We start from the raw sequence: 18,419 nt of genomic DNA, 5'->3' as shown, positions 1-18,419 counted from the left end.
TTGAATTTTCCATTAATATGATATTTTTCTGAAGTATTTGGCACACAGATCTTAAAGTGACCTTAATCTGAGCTTTCACAGACGTGTTTACATGGTTAAACTAATGTGAATGTAGAATGAACGTTAAAAAAAATATTTATAAAAAGGTGCCTTGAACATAACTTACAACTAGTTTAAATTTCAATGGATTAATTACATTTGTATAACATGCCAGTATTCTGTAATGTATTCTAAAAATAGACTTTTGTTACATTTTTCTATTTGGTGTTTCCGAAAACAAATTTTCTGTGGACTTCCATTTCTCAGGTAAGTTTTTGAGTTTCACATGCAACAGTCTCTTTTAAATGTTGCCAGATATATTTGCAATTTTGCCTTTAATAGCCTGTTTTTTTAAATAAGGTTGCAAGTGCTTAGACTAGGCATATAAGGGAGATTGCAAGCTCAACCTTATGCTGCCTTATGTCGGGACGAATATTACAAGGCCAGGAGCAATTAGGCATCTAAAAATGAGATTCGTAAAAGTCACCACATCAAACAATAAGGCACCTCTCCTAAGCCAAAGAAGGTATCAGTGAACGGTGATAGTAGCAAGTGTTTAACCCTAATGAAGGTATTTAGGCACCTAACTGCAGTCTAAAGGGCATATTTTTGTTCATCCAAGCCTCTCAGTCATAAAAAATTTCCTGATATTAAGTGACTATGCCAGGTTAGCACTTACAGAAAACACAGAGTGATGGTGTTTGGGCAGCAGCATGGCATTCACTTCTCACCTGCAGTGTGCAGCCAGAATATCCAGCTGGCTCACATCCTCCTGGATGTGGAGTTTTTCTCTTAGAAGAATGCCATAACCATTTAACTGCTAGATGCTCTGTGACAGTTTTGTTCCAAATGCAGAAATTTAGGAAAATTAGTTGCTGAAAACCTGTAATTCTTATCCAGGGTCTTCGTGTTTCAGGAGCATATTTTAAGAGACCACTTCCGTCTTAGATATGAAAGGTCCTACAGTGTTCTCTGGAGGAGTCCCACTATGAAGGTCTTGGCTTTACTCTTTAAAAAGAAACACCAAAAAGGCATTCCATGCACCAGCTAGATTGAGTTCACTTGTCTCTTCTACCTGTAGCCCTGGGAAGAGATTTTATACAGAAATCTACTTCTCAGCAAGAATCTGCTCTGGCTCATGTGAACTCACCATAGTTATTGTCAGTGATTTCAGTGAAGCAGTGTCAGCTTTTATTCAAACTGTTTCTCAGGCAACTTTATTAGGCTGATGTATCATAGCAGTAACTGTTTCATTGTGGGGATAGTATTTATTTATGAGAGTGACAAAGTCTTGCGTCTTAATCCTCTGCTGAAAGTTTAGGTCTCCCCTTTGATCACAGAAGAGATTTGATGAATTTCTTGATGAACACTGGTGACTTTGTTCACTCCTTGCTGAAATACTATCATTGGTATTTTTCCCAAATGAACTTTTATACTGAAGTATTCTGCCCTGACAGAGGTAGCATTTTCAGACCCAAGGCAAGGAGTGTCTTCCCAATACACCAGGCATATTTTCAGTATAGGCACAACACACTTCCGCAACTACACAGCCAACAGCAATGCAATACTGTACTTTTTATAACTCTTAATATTGTTTTAGCAGGGCAGACAGTTATCTAGGATAGTGCCTGAATTAATAGTGCAGCAAAGGAACTTAATCAAGATGCACATGGTGGTAAAAGTAGTAGGGGTAGGTTTTAGGAGGATCTTTAGTTTTCCCTCATACTCTTATGAACTCTGACAAACATTCGTAGGCAGTACTATATTTGGGAAAGAAATGAGAGAGGGAGAACAAGGATCTTGGGGCAAGTTTTTAAGTGACAGCGCTTTCCATTTTGTAGTAAACTTCAGGAAAGCTATTTTGATACAGTTTGGAAATATTTCACTGTATTTTTCAAAGTAGATTGCTAATTAGAGAGTCCTGAGAAGGCAGATATTTTAATCTACCAAGTCATCTGTTTATAGATACATACTGCTATTTTGTACCTACACAGAAGATGAAGAGCCTTCAGCGAAGAGCCTGCTCATAGACTTAATAATGAAAAAAATAATCACAGTAGAGCTAGCTTTTTTTCATTTTCAGATCTCTCCTCAGAGATCCTGTATAGGAATGTTGCTACATTAAGACCTGATCTGAGATTAATTGATATGAATGCAAAAGACCAACATGGACCTCAGTGGAAGTAGGATCAGACACTTAATGTACTGACATCACTATTTTAGAAATGTTACAAGACCCAGTGCTGCTTGGGGAGCAAGAGGCTGTGATACCATGGGAAGAGCAGCACCACACTCTGCCTGCAGCTGTGGCTTTCAAGGTGGGGGAGCACATGGGAAGCTCCACAGGTGGTGGAGGACCACCTGTTACTTTGTTCCCTCCAGAACTGTGTGTTGAAGGTGAGAAAACAATGCTTGCTCAGTCCTGTCTGATTTGCCTCATGTCTCTGTGGGAACCCAGCTGTTCACAAAATAGAAAGAAAAAGTATTGGAGGGAAAAAAAAAAAAAGATACCTGCGTCAGCGAAAAAAAAGGATATGCACATTTCTGGAGGGAAAAATAGAGTTTATATTTTTGAACCTCATTTTCCCAAAGCCTGTCTTGATGTTTTTGCTTTTCCAAAGAGATGCATTTCCTTCAAGATGTCCTAAATGTATTCTGCACGTTGCAAGTTTGTTACACCCCGCACACACCCAATGTACTCCCAGTTTTGTAAGGCTGTGAAGTAATAGCTGTTACCATGCATGACAATCATTTGGCCAAATGGCTTGGGAGTTGTGAAACCCATAAAAAATGATGCGTCATTTCCACATTAAATAAAACTCCATTAACACCATAATAGATCTAGGAGGGTGGCCGTGTAAAAGCTGAGTGACGCAGTGCTGAGCATGGCCCTCAGGAGCACCATCAGCAGTGAAGGGCAGTGCAGCTGGGAGACATAGGCTCTTCATATCGTGCCCATTCCATTCACGGCATAAATAAACCACCCCTACATACAGTCATAGTACCCAGTGAATCGATTGCTTCATTTCTTCAGCCTTGTAATAAACAACTTTTCCCACCTCAGATTGCAAAATGTTGGTTGTTCTCTTATTAATATGCTTGTGCTGTACTCTTTATTCATGCTAACAAACATGAACTAGATGTAAAGAAAGATTAAAAATTCATAAAAATTAACTTTCCAGCTGTCTAATACACGAGGATGGTAGTATTTGTTACAAAGCTTGAGAGAAAAAAAAAATGCTTATCAGGCAATAGATATTTGTGCATTGATAGGTGAAAAACTACTAGAGAAAAAACTGTTTGATCATTTTTCAGCTTTCTGAAGTGTATTAGGAACTGTTGTCATTTATAAAAGAAGTTGTAAGAAAAATAGTACCAAAATCTGTTGCAAAACAATATAGAAATAAAATTTAAAATGGCTCCACTAAGCTGTATGATAAATATATATTTTTTTCATTTATAGCATTATGTGGGATAAGCTGTGCAACCAACAAGTAGCTTTGCAACTGTGTGATGCAGAGAGATCAGTAAGATTACTGTGGTACTTATTGTAATTTATTCCCCCTATCAATATTGTACTGCAGAGAACAGTATTTAAGGGTTTTTTTTGTTTGTTTTCATGTAAGTCAGGAGAGTTAGAGCAGCATAAAGCTGCAGCAGTTCACTGGTAATTGAGACATGTTACGGCAATTTTGTCTTCACTTGCATGAGTACATATTCCATTAGCACCCCGGTGACAAGAAAGGAGACTGCAATGCTCAAAAGGCCGTCTTGCCATTTCATTCTTTATTTCCTACAGGTGCTTACAGATGTCTTGGTACCTTTCTATAGGGTCTGAAATTTTTCATCATTTTCAGCTCAAAACTCAGAGTTACAGTTAGGTCTCCATTTTTCACATTTTGGCATGATGCCAAAGATATGTTGCATGTTTTGAGAACTGTTTTCTGTATTGAGAAGTAGGATGGAAGAAAATATTTGCTCTTGGACAGCTCAGAACAGAGCTGCGTTTCTGTTAAGCAAAGCTAGTAGTGCAGGTTTCTACTTTAGTGACATTGACTAATGTTTTAATCCCCTTAACCTCCTTCTTGCTTAGAATGATTCCCCCCAGTCAGTATTTAAAAGCAGTTTTCGTAGATTTAACACTTTTAAAAGTGGTCAAATCCTATTTCTGAAAAGCCAGGGGAATATAGGGGGCTAGATTCCCAAATCAATCTCTCTATATCTTGAAAATATCTTTGCGTATTTCTGGAAGAGAATCTGGTTTACTAAAAATGACTGACATTCCTTCAGAAGAAGCTGCTGTGAAGGCTGTGCATCTTTCTCCCACTACGTGTGTGACACTAAAAATTCCACAGATAAGTGCAAAATATAGTTGGGGGGAAAAATAATCACTTCTTGTAGGAGGCCCATGAAACATGTTTATTTTAATAGTGTTGCTTCCATATGTAAATACAGCTGGGATATAAAATCACTTCTCTCCAAAGCAGACAAAATTGATGACAGTTGAAGTAGAAATATTTTTAAAGCCTACGCACCAGTGGCAATATTCTGTTGTGTTTGAGAAATGAATGTAATTCCTTTATTAGCATTCAAACACAGGACTTTTACATGTTGTTTGTACATTGTCTGTTCTTGCCTCATTTAGCAACCAACGTGCTCAAAATTCAGACTGAATGTCTACAGCTTCCCAAGGCCTTGAATAATACTCTGAAGAACCAATCCAACAAGGCATTAAGCACATGCTTAGCTTTTTAAACTAGGCAGTCCCTGGATAAAGCATAACACCATGCATACACGTTTGTTAGATTTTGGTGTAAAAGAATCTCAGTGTAGCCTTAGCTGATATATTTTGGAAGACTGTTGAATATATGGTTTCATTCTTTTCTTTGGGCCGTGTCTAATTTTGACCCATGCTGATACCATGTTTCGACATCATGTCTGGCATGTTTCTTCCAAATGTCACATACGCTAGTGTTAAAATATTATTCTGGTTTCAGAGTTTAGATCAATGTTCCTTAGTGCAAGGCCTGTGGATCCCTGGTGATTCATTTCAACAGGTGACATGAAAGTGAATTCAGATGACCAAAAAACCACAACCAGACAAAACAGAAAAGAATTTTCACATATTTCTACATACAGCAAAGGAAGCAAGTAAAATCAGAAGATAAGGTCATAAGTGAATGTTCATAATGTACTCTTTACCAGTTGAAAATGAAAGCTGGGACATCAACGCTGCAGGAAAAAAAAATGTTGGTGCTCTTTCATTAAAAAAGCTGAGAAACACAGATCTGGATGATATAAAACAAGCATGAGGGGTGCTACAAACACACAAGACCCAGAATAGATATTACTGGGTAATTTGGGGGGGGGGGGGGGGGGAGCGGTAGGGCATTCCATCAAGTTGGTTTCAATACTCACGGATGTAAAAGACTGCTGGTTTCATCTAAAATTGTTACTTGATCTGTAAATCCTTTTTTTTTTAAGATGGAATTCCTGGATTGCATAACAGCTATGTTATGGATATACTGTGTATGTACAGATACAAACCAAAAATTGTCTTGAAATAATTTATTCCTTTATTTTTTACCAAATAAAATGTTTCTTTTAAAGCTCAGCTCATTCTTGTGTTGTTTTAATTGGCTCATACGGTTATTAACATTTCTCATTTCAAAATGTAGAACATCTTTTTAAAAATTCTGACATCAGATGTGTTAAGTGAAATGTAAACTGAGGTCTCAAAGCTGCTTTGTGGCAGCATCACTGTTTGTACCTCTACTGCGCCTTCTACACGACTAAGGCAACAGAGAAAGGACCAAAGCCGACATCACTTCAGTGTAAAATTTCTGGAATAAAATATAGGTAGCAATAAACTGGATCAAAAATTAAAGAAGGTAAGGTCAAACTATGTTAGCATCCCATGTTTACTTGCAGAGCCTTGTATCACTTCCTTGCTCTGACATTTTGGATTTGTTTGCCTTCCTGTTAATTCTGCCTTGCTAGCAATGTCAGGTTCAACAGTCTTTTCTGTGTCCTCCTTCCATCTCCACCTTGATTTCCTCTTTCCTATTTACATGAAATATCCTTCAGAAATCTGTTTGCCTACCTCTTGCCTTGTAAATGCTATTGGAAAAATCACTTCCATCACATTGCTTCAGAGAATTAGCTTCAAACAGCTCCATGCATGAGTGCATGCTACTACTGAATGGCTAATGAGAAATTGATTTTGAATCCTGAATATTTGCTCAGTGCCTTTGAAAAACCAATAGGAAACATAGTAGGCTTTCTGAACAGCTTAGAGTCTATATTTAGACTTAATGGAGGAAGGAAATTAATTGGAAGAGAGGCAGTGAAAAGTTAAAAAGGCAAAGGTTTTAAAACTGAGGTGGTTACTCAGTTACCACATAGGAAAACTTTGATGGTTGGGGTTGTGGTGGTATGCATGCAGGCACACATGCATGTACCTGTATGCATAATACCAAGGCTCCTACTTGTACAGGAACTTCTACTTATATAGTAGTATAAGTAAATTTCATCACAGCTAATTGTGCTCAAGACTCTTCTCAGTTCCCACACACAAATCATTATAATTCCCATCTCTTCTCCTTTCCTTCCTGTTTTCCTCACTTAGGTCCAACCAAAACTTACCCTGCCAGCAACTGTCTGCAGCATTTCAGCATCAGTAGGTAAATATTAAAAAAAAAAACCCAAACCCTTTTCATTTTCTGGACATATCAATTGGATTGAGTAGGGAGCTATGGTTATACCCAAATGAGGACAGACTGACGACCATATGAAATGGGGATTTCTGACACGAAAGTACTTGCGTGCCATTCATTACTGAAAATTAAAATGTGCCAATTTTTGATAAAATACTGTTGAAAACCAGAATAATTTGAGTTATGTCAGAATTACTTGAATCTCAAAGAATCCCTCATAGCTGAGTTAGAGCTGTCATCCCCTTTCCATAGATGGGAAGCCCCAGGCTGCACTGCTCTCGCACGTCGGAGCAGCTGTGGGTGCAGACACAGGTATCTCCTTTTACCTTCATGCAGTTCCACTGCCTTGAATTTACCAATAATACGAATGACTTGGAGAGGCCATTTCCAGGTATGTAAACTAAGTCATATTTAGTACAAGCACATACTAACCAAAAATCTTGCTTCAATTAAGTGCCTGTAAAATTGTCACTTTTGATATTGCATACTTTTTATATAATAAACAGCTTTTCCCTATGTATCTCAAAAATTACCAACTTACACACTGTGTTAGAGACACACAGCTATTTTTTATCTTGAAGTAGTGGCTAGTGGTACTTGGTGCACTATATTGTGATAAATGTCAGTAGTCAACACTTAAATAACAAAAGAGGTTAACCATTACTCTTTGTGTGCAACAACCAGTTTCAAACCCATTAGCCATAGTCTTCACAATTGTTCTGTTTGACTTGCTCCTCAAAATAAAAACATCTCTCTGCTTTCTAAGGTGGGACAGACAAGTGTCTCTTTGTTTGCTGAAGTCCACGGATGACTGCATCCAAGCAATGCAGAGGGACTCTGTCTGTAAGTGGACGAGTCAATGAGGCAGCCAGGTCTTAGGGTCAGGATGTTCTCAGAAACTCCTCATGATTGTTTCCCTAATTAAAAGCATTACAGTGATCAATATAGGTCATAGGTAAGCAGGTGGTTGCCATATACTTATTCTCACACTGATAAACCTGTCAGCCAGAGAAATGCTGTAAAGGTGTCAGGCGTGCGTTGAGATTCATTATCTTCTGTTCCTTCTCTTCTGAGTAGGGCAAGGGTTTGGGGAAGAACACACAAGAGCTGGAGGAAAAGGGATTTGGGAAGATCAGAAGCCTGTTTGTCAGCAGATTTTGTTCTCACAACCCACATTAAAAGCCTTTAGAAGGACATCTGTCACTGGTTACTTGACACTTAAGTATTAACTGCTGGGTTTTAGTTCTTTCACTAACACCCATCTCTTGCTCTGATGGTTCCTGCACTGGAAATTCTTAGTTTTGGGGGGAATATTCTGGAGAAATGTTACTATACATAATCTCTTTTCAGCCAAGTAACTCACAGCAGAGGCTCTCTGCTGTTGTCCAAGGAATCATGCCATCATCCTTTGATGCTTCAAATGATTGGGCAGAGGCAGGACCACCAATCATGGATCTAAAAGAGTGTCTTTCTCACTCACTGGGAAGACATAAGCTACAAGAGGGAAGTGTGCCTCCCTCTGTACATTTCAAGAATGGATGTTTCACAACATAGTTTTTTAAAACTTAATTTCCTTATGGGTTTGTTTTACAGAGTGTGCAGACCTAAAGCAATAGAACTGCCCAAATAATAAAGTATTGAACCTTTAGGAGATTATAAACAGAATGTAAGTTCTGCCTGGAGCACTTTTGTCTTTTTTTACCCATCCACACCACAGACGTGTCCAGAGAGCAAAAAGCAATGAAAATGAGAGTAAACCAGAGGGCACCTTTGTGTCTCATGCGTGTTCATACTTTTTCTTCTACCGGGGCTTCTGCACTACATATTGGTTTGAACTCTCTGCTGAAAACCTGTGGGCTCAAGTTGCACCTCTTACACTGGTCTTCAAACCCAGTTTTCACAGACTTGTGTTTAATTCCCCATTTATCACATTATTTCATTTACCCCTCTGTGGGATTTTTAAAACATAATCTATACTGAAATATAGTTTTCCTGAGGAGTATCACTTGTAATATTTTGAAGGTTATATATGTATACATATATACATACTCTCACACACTTCTTTTCCAGCTTGATCAGCTCTAAAGACAATTCAAAAGAAATTACTTTCTCAGTAGGTAAAAATTTACAGTCTATAATCTTTAATAGGCAATATTTTATTCAGTTCACTAGCTAATAATATGTTTGAATTATTTTCAAATCAATTATTTATAGCAATGTTAATCTCATGACCTTGAGGCATTAATAGTAAATTAAATTGATAGTTGACAGTTTGAATTCAATCAACATTTACTTCATTTGCATTTCCTTGAGCAAGCACTATTAAACTCCATCAGAAAGACTGAGCATTTCACCAGGATATATACTTGCATAAGGTCTGACACCTGCTTGTACTGACCCAGTAGCAACAGAAAGAAATAAACAGCAGCAGATATTAGAAATCTCTCATGTTCAGTTTTGAAGCAAAATATTAAAAATCATGGCAGGGATTTGGAAATTGAAGTCCCATTTTCAAAATCACAGAGACAGTAGTTTTGTGGATTTTGTTTTGTTTTGTTTTTTCTTTGGGGGCCAGGGATTAAGCACTTCATCTGGATTTACTCATTGTATTTTGCATACAAGCATATCTTGAAAAGACTCATCATGCTCAAGTCTTATTGATGTTTAAGAGAGAGATAAATACTTTTAAAATCTGTAAAGCCTGTGTATTACTTGTATGATTTTAGAAAGGATGCCTTCAGTCACATACTGAGAGACCAGGGATTCACACCTGAGTCGGCACTTCAGAGAGGCCATCTTTCTAGGGAGTAAGATACTGAATTTTGGTCATATGGACAACTTGGGGAGCTTATTCTCAAACGAATATCAAGAAACCATTAGCATCTTTAGATGGAAAATCCTAGAAAAAAAATAAATGAAAAATAAATATATGTTAGAACAGGAATAATGTATGGGGGTTTTTTTGGTAAAAAAGTCTTAATTTTTTCATTCTTCAAGATCAAACACCTTTTATTAATTAATAAATCCTCTTCCTTTGAATTTTAAATAACTTCCTTCATTACCATGACTGCCTTGGGTTCCAGAATTATAGAAACACAAAAGACATGGCCTTGGAAACTTTAGTTACCTCAAGTTTCAAGAAGTATACCATGAAGCATATTTTAGCATGTTCCTTCACAAGTAATTGAACACTTTTTTCCTCTTACTTGAGAAGCAAGAGCCACTATGCCCTTAAACCCTTTATAATTTTTTTTAATGTGAGAGGAAATGTGGGTCAGAGCATTTATATCATAATACTTCTACACACATCTATAAATCTCTTAATTAAATGGGGAAAAGAATCAGAGAAGAGAAAGAGCTATTAGTCCCTCCATCTGTGCAAGGGAGCCAAAATGTACTTTGGCATATTTGAATTCCCTGCCAAATTTGCAGTGCTTTGATGTAACAAACAAAATAAGGTGGCAACTGAAAATATTTTAAAGGCCAGGCTAGCATTTCACACAGACCACCATGCTTACCTGCATCTTTAGTCTTTAAACATGTGTCTCGGAAAATTACAAAAGCTACAACCTTCTGTTATTTACGTGAGCAGAGAGCTGAATTTGCCCATGCCAGGCAGCGCTGAGGTGAGGCAAAGGCTGTGCTGACCAGTGCGCAGTGGAGGAGGAACCTCACCTGGAGTTTTTAGTGCTTCCCAGCAACTGTATGAACTCCTGTCCAAACGCTCTGTAGGTATCCCCTATCCTCCCTATAATTGTTTCTATATATTTATTTAAAGTGTGGAGCTCAAATCTAAAGGTAGAAGACCTGTATCCTGTTCTGGCTCATGCACTGTCAGGTTAAATAGTTAGAAAATCCAGTCCCAAAACCTTTTTTCATGATGGTGATGAACGACCATGCCAGGTCTCACTGAGATTTCTGTTACTGGCAGGTGGGCAGTCTGAAAAACTGCAACATCATCCTGAATATCACAGAAAAGGAAAAAGCAAAAAAAGTCTCCCCCCACCAATATTTCTGAAGTCCCTTTTCATGTGGGAGCAGACTGTTGTGGCAGGGAGAAGCGCTAAGGAGGCAGGAGAAGGGACCAACAGTGTGATTTGTCACTTCTCCAGTGGAAAATACAAAATTACATAAAAACCATAAGAAATGGAAATCTGACCTTATCAGTACAGTGAGATAATAGCTCTGCTCCCATGAGCACTTCTGAGAAGCCTCAGACAAGTCTGATCTACAGCATTTCTTGTCTGATGAAAATTTTGCACATGCAATAATGATAAAAGACCTGGTCTTCAGTTTTTTCCTCATTTCCCAGAAGAAATTCCTTTCCTCCCCACACTGCTACCCATGCATTTGTGGGTACAGCATAGCAACAGCATCACTGCATAATGATTCTCCAGAGAAATGTTCAAGCAACAACCAGTTTTGCAGATATAATGAGATTGCTAAAGTATCTGAAGTGCGATAGTTCACAGCCTGCTCAGATATCTCTGTTCCTTTGTGTTGACAAAAGTATAGACTCAACCATAGAAGAGATGACAAAACTGGCATTTAAATCATCCACAGTTTCTGAACTTCAGTACCAGTGTACTGGTTTGATAGCAGTCTTCATATGATAACTGATTATGTCCTGTGATATCTGTATATATATAATATTTATAGCATTAAATTTAAAAACATATTTAATATTTATGTGTTTGACTTGACAAGGTACTAAAGTGCCTCAGAATTAAGGGCATATTAATAAACAGCCCTGGTTTTGCAGATGGTTCCTTACTGCCATCCAAAATTAAGAACGGAATATTCTTTGACATTTACTTTAGCTACTAGTCAATTATATGTAATGATACTTAGGAAACGCATAATTAATTTGCTTTCAGTATGGTGATGATGCAGGCGTAAAGGCACGATCATCAGAAGAAAAGGTATAGTAAAGAAGAACCTGATGACAGACTTTTTCAAATATCTTTTGGGTTTGGTTTTTTTTCATGTACATGATGCATATTCCCAGTATAGATGAAAAAGTACAGATGAATCATAAAATAAAAGTGGTGTGAATTAATGGGTTCTGCTTGCTGTAAAACACAGTTAATAATGTATTCATTACCTCCAGCTAATACTAGAGCCTACAGCTGCTACATCTAAATAACACTGAGGCAATTTCCATGCTGATTTACATCCAAGAGAGGGCAGTTCCAAGTCCTGATTTTCAGGATGGGCAATATTTTTAAATGAAGGACTGGACTAGCACTTGGGAGATTAAAATTCAGCAGTTCTTCCACAGGTTTCTTATGTAGCCAGCTAAGACTTGATTTCTAAACAAGCCGTGCAACAGCATTTTTATATCTTCCATTTGACCTCTAAGCGAAGATAAAGAAGCAGAGCTGGATGCAATGATCAAAAGGCAGGGTTCCTTCTTCCACTGAATAAATGCCTCAATCAACAGGCACTTCTTTTTTGACCTTATCTGTTTTGCTACTTGATGGCTCATCTTCAACAAGTGGTGCTCCTACAACAGTAATCTTGAGAAGCTACTGTTTTCCTCTCAGCTTTATATGAACCTTCTGCATCAATCAGGGACACACACAGACCAGGCATAGATGGACCATGTACCTCGAGTGCAATAAATGGAGGAAAGCTTAACTGAGAAACTTTAAAGGCATAAATGTGAGAGAAATAATGATTCTATCTCTGCCAGCAAGATCCAGACCCCTTGGGGATGACTAAAAGCAGAATTTAAGCAATCAGAAAAGTGTAATACTGACAGATGACTGGGCTCCAGTGACTTCCCAGTCAGACAGAAACCATGCTGGCTTTTGAGGCTTAAAACTTTGGATCAATGTGAATAAAATGGATGTTGTGCAGGTGGTACTTTTGCTGATCTGATTTCTGGTCCAGTTTTGCTCTTCCCAGTACGTAACAACCCCACTACAAAAATAAAAAGAATAAAATCTTTCATTTACTTCTCTGCAACTGCCAGGGACGTTGCAATACATCCCCTGTGCCCATTGTACAGCTGACTGCTGCAGTGTCATTTCCTTTCTGTCTAGCCAGTAAGAGAACCTAAATTACCCCTTAATATATACAATTTCTAATTTTCTGAGTTATATGCATTATAACCTTCAGGACAGAGTGCTGAATAACTTTCTCCTGCTTCATTATTTGGCTGAACAACTTCTATAACTTACAACTAGGTTTATTTGAATAGGCTGGGCCTAACTTTATAGGCTTGTGAAAAAGACAGGAACAACTGTGCTGTGTAAATCTCTTAACATTAGTCATTGTAATTTACAGCACTTGCAGCAGTAGAGCTCTGAATGAATATCTTTGGCTTTTTGAAATTTTAACTAAGAAGGTTTGTACATGACTTGTTCTGCAATCATTGTATTAGTTACAATGGTGCTCTTAGAGTGTTTGATTTTGCTTTAAATAATCTACCATGGCAATAAAAGGGTAATTCTTTGTTTGTTTCTTTTTTAAGCAACATTGCTTAACATTTGTAATTCCACTCTGCTATTTGGTTTTTTTTTTTCCCTCACAATTTTCTGCCAAGATGGGAAAATGAGCTGACAAATTCTAGGGATCCATGTGGCTGCTTCTCCTCATGGGCACTGAGAGCAAAGCAAATGCTGTGCTGCAGGGAGGAGGCAGGCTGCTGATGCTTCCCATGGAAGTGAGAGGGATGATGGGGGCTCCTGGACACACCACACAGAAAGGATGGTGGAAGATATACACACCTTCTACAGAGTCAGGAAAGGTTTCACCATACCTCTTCATCAACCACATCTTCTTTTGCTGACCACAGACAGAGGCAGATTCCTTTATGGAATGGCTTCCAGGTGGGCCAAATTTAAGGTACCCTTGTTAACAACTGGTGAAGAGACTGAGTAGTGAGGAGGGCTGAGCTATGCCTGGATGCAGATATCTCACTAGGAGACAGGGTATGGGGGATAGGGCTGGTAACCCTCCCCAGGGACCACAGCACAACCAGCCTCTGGAAGCCACAGCTCATCTCCTCACTGACATCTGCACACAGATGGAAAATTAATCACCGAGCCTCTGCTAGTAGCTCCCAATGTTTTAAGGAGACATTTGTGGACCTGTTTTGAGGGTGTGGCCACACTAATTGAACAAGTGATTGAAATAACTGCTGTGAGCCAGAGGCTAAGATTGACTATACAGCAATATGCTACATACCCTTTCAGAGCTGGGCTAGCACCTATAAATGCGACCATCAGTCTGGAGCTTACGTCAAAATCAAAAACTTTGCTTTCTTTTTCCTGCTTTGTAACAAATTTCTTTTGGTTGTAAATCTGTATATTGTACCCAGGGTTCACTGAAGCAGTAAAAGTCTAGGGATGCATTTTAAGACAACCAGTAATAAACCCTTTGGAAGAGCAAGATTTTTATAAAGTGCTAAGCGTCTCTCTGGTTATAACACTCTTTAAAGCACATTGAACTAGGTAGCTATATGGGGCCAGAAATACTCAAAATCAAACTGGTTTTGTTTTTTATTTATCAGTTTTACTATTTGTCTATTTTTGTTGTTTATCATGCCACTAAACTACTCCCAGGCACCTATAACTTTATCATTGCATAAGTGAATCTTCTTAACTTGCATCTTGGTAATTAAAAAAAAAAAAATCGAATCAATCCTTAAAGAAAAAAAAGATCATAATTGGATAGACTATGAACTGCACAGAGTATAGCTAGTCAGGTTTTTTTAGCTGAAATTTTTTTGGAAGAAGATAGCAATGCCCTTAGGTGAAAGTTTTTTAATTTCATTTCATTTCATTTCATTTCATTTCATTTCATTTCATTTCATTTCATTTCTCATTTTTCTCATCCAGGGTGAGCTATTTCTGTGAATTTTTCAGCTTGAAAACATTTAGAAAAGTTTACCAAAGCACCTTGACCACTGCATTCAGTCATTCTGGAAGAGGAAATTCCAGCCCATCCAGTTTAAAATGAACACTGGCTTTCAAATAAGGCTGTACAAACAAAAGGGTAAACATAGACAACAGCCAAACATGATTGGAACGAATTTTTAAACATAATTTTGAAACTTATTTTACTAGAAATATTTCACTTTTTGTCTTTGGTTTAGAACCGGAATCTACTCTCTAAATCTCAAAACAGTCAGAGATGGAAATCAGGTTTCCTCCCCATCTCTGATATCATTCCTCTGTAGAACAGGTTAAAGACGCAGAGTAGTTATTAACCATGCAGATTAGTGAAGACTTATCGTGAGTGTTACTATCAGACTTTCCTTGTTTTGCTTTCCAAAGGAGAACGGTATTACTGCTGGTTAGAAGATACACAGCAACATGTATGAACTAAGGAAGACAAGGGACAAAGGATATAAGCTGAAACAAGAGAGGTTCATACTAGACCTAAGGAAAAACTTTTTCTCAGAGAGGACAGCCCAGCTGCAGAGCAGCCCAAAGAGGTTGTGCCATCCACATCCTTGAGGGTTTTCAAGACCCAACTGGACAAAGCCCTCAGCATCCTGGCCTGACACCACAACTGGCCGTGCTTTTGGCAGGAGGTTGGACTGGGGACCTCATGAGGTCCCTTCCAGACTGAATTATCCTGTGAGCCTAGTTTATCAGGCAGGCCAAAGGAACTGCCTTTTCACCTGTCTACCAGCACTTAGGCCCGTCTCCTGTGATCCCATCTCTCTTCAATTGCTCTGTGATTTTGGGCACTGTCAATGGCTGCTACATGGCCCTCCAGCATCCTTGTGGCTCTGCTGAAGCTTGAGGAGTTGCACTTTCATGCAGCAGTCCAGTGTGGTGTGTCCCATTCCCGCTCTTGCCTGCAACCCCCACCTTGTGTCCCTAGCATGTGACAGAGGAGGCAGAAAGCTGTTATGCAGGGTGGAGAGAGGGAAACCTCAGTCCTCCCCTTCCTACATGAAGCCTGAAGCTGTACCTGCTGCCACACATGGAGCTGTATCTACACTTCTCACATGGCAATCTGTCTTCCTTGAGAGAACATCCTCAAGGGATGCACAGTATTTATTTATGGTAACCTTTGGGTTTAATGTGCAAGCTGCACTGTGCATTTTATAACTTCATTTTATCTTCTGCAGACTACGTCTATGTAAGCCATCTCTGTGGGTACAAAGTTTGCTCTGGGGTCTTATTTTGACAGATTTGATATTTCCTGATTTAGTTTAGCGTTATTCATCCTGTGATCTGTGAACTGCTGTTGCTCCACAGAACATCAAAGATGTTCCACAAAATGATTGCAGATACCCCCCGCCCACCCAAAAATCCCCAAAACCCTCTTATGCAGTCAGGCACAAAATGAAGCAAAATGAGGAAATCAAATAATAGATGAGTACTTAAAGTTTACACTGTTGTTCTGGGTTGGAAATTAATGGCTTTGTGCTGTGCATGAGGCAGTCCCTTCTTTTTCTCTCCAAATAGTAGATGGTCCTTTAATTAAATAAGTTAGTTGACACATCAGTTAAATGAAATTAATTTAGATTTAGTTTTAGATGCTCTGAAAGGCTTTTTGCACCTTATTGATATTCCATACACAACAGAGTATCAATTTATTCAGTTAAAATTTCTAAGTATTGGGTTTTTTCAAAAGTGTAGCCTGCTAATGCCAACTATGCTAATAATGAGATTTTTCATGAGTTTGTGAGATAATGGATAAAACCTTCAGAAAATTCCTTTAATTGTATCTCTAATGTTTCTGTAATTGCCAACTGTGATACTGCAACTGCATTAAACTTTGTTTTCTGAGTTAGAAGGAAATGATTGCTTGCTTTCCATTCCATGTTAAGAATATTCTGTGGAAAGATGTCTTAAAATAAATTTTAGGGGATGTGAAAGATATATTGTGCACTCATCCCTGGGAATATTTTTGCTCTCAGCTAGAGTTTTATCAGTGTACCCTCATGGAAAACGTGCAGTTAGCCCCAGATATGGGTCTTGTAGATGAGCAACCTCTCCTAAACCTGGTTCACTCTGCTGCTACTCCTGAGAGCCTCGGGATCCTTCCTCCACCCCATGGTCTCAGAGCAGGGAAGTCAGGGGGTAGCACTCTCATGAGGTGGAGACCATCAGTAGTTAAGAACAATTTTTTCTATGAAACAAACCAGCACGTACTGGCTGCCTGAAAGTAGTCAATAGTGCAGTCCTTGAGGGAGGCTGTTGTGTTAGCCCATGGTGTGTGTTGGAGAGGGGTCAGCTGGCCAGGCTCTGGTCTACAACCCCCAGCCCATCCCTCCTGGTGTCCCAGCCTCTCCTGTGGCACATGGTCAGCCTCTCCCTTTGCTTTCTCTATCTGTTTTAATCATTCAATGTCTTTGAAGTCACTTCAAAGGTCTGCTCTTAAAAATGAATATCCAGTAGATGATGATTCCTGTTGTTTTAGGCAGGGAAACTGCCTCAAGTAATGGTCCTGCTCATGTCTTGATGCTTCATTCAACAGCTGGTTACATTTCCTTGCATCTCCTTGCCTCCTAACTGTGTAGTTAACCCTTCATAATCTCTTAAAAACAGCACACAGGAAAGAAGACAAATAGTGAACACAAAATATTTTATTATACTTAAATGTGCAGCTATTGTACAAAGTCTGCAAGGCATTAAGTGTTTAGGAATCTCGCATATTAATGATGATCACAGTATCTGGAGGAAACTGCTGCTTCTACCACTAGTTTTACATCTGAACAAATCCATTAGCCTTCACTGACAGTGGTATTCCTGCATTTCAGTGATATGAGATCTGACAGAAGTCTTATGTGTGTTTGTCCCTTACAGATTTGCTGTACAGAAGATTTGCTGTGTAAGTCAGGATCATCTGCACTGAAGTCATTACTCACAGCCATAATTTATAAATAATCTTTTATTACTGTTAATGTTGTCATTTTCTGTGAAGTTATAATAATTTAATATCCACAATTAAAATCCTGCTCAGTATTTTCTAGGTATAGCTGTCAAATGTGTAGTAGTAGGATGGTATTATAGGATTAAAACTGTGAAGTCTTAGAGCTATCAACTGGTGAGTCTGACCAATACATCAAAGGATTTAATAGGGCCAATAGGCAAATTTTAGGCCTTAGACAACTGTTTTGTCCCAGGTAGTTGGCTACAAATGGTGAAACAAAGATTTCCTCTGTGTTCCTTCCACTTGCAGCAGTACCTGCTTCTGTTTCAATTTGATCACCTTCCAGTATCGATGCTTGGGGAGGGAGCAGAGACCAGAGCTTCATTGATCTAGCTTTTAGTTCATATGTTGCTCTTTGAATTACAGCTAACTCATTTCCCTCTTGTTTTCTTCTCAGTTGTGAATATCTCAACTCTAGAGAAAATATGGCTCACTGTGTGCTAAGAGTCTTCATTTTATCACTTCTGTTTGGGAAATTTTGCATGGTCTGTAATGGCATTTTCATGTTTCTGAATGCAGATTCAGTATATGCTGTTAATTTATCAGCTTTGATCTTTCTATAAAGTGCTGCACTGATTTATATTGAATCACAGTATCGCTCTTAAAAACACCTGGTTCAGATCTCAACTACAAATGTCAGTAAAGTCTAAAAAATAACTAATCTGCAAGATAAGCTATTAAGGGAATGTTAACTATATCAAAGCGGAATTGATCAGTTCTTCTCTAAAATTTCTTCTCTGAATCTACCCTGAAATGACCCAA

The sequence above is a fragment of the Strix aluco genome, chromosome 3 (assembly GCF_031877795.1).
Source record: "Strix aluco isolate bStrAlu1 chromosome 3, bStrAlu1.hap1, whole genome shotgun sequence".
NCBI classification, from domain to species: domain Eukaryota; kingdom Metazoa; phylum Chordata; class Aves; order Strigiformes; family Strigidae; genus Strix; species Strix aluco.
The sequence above is the reverse complement of the archived record's forward strand: the minus strand, read 5'-3'. Positions refer to the sequence as shown.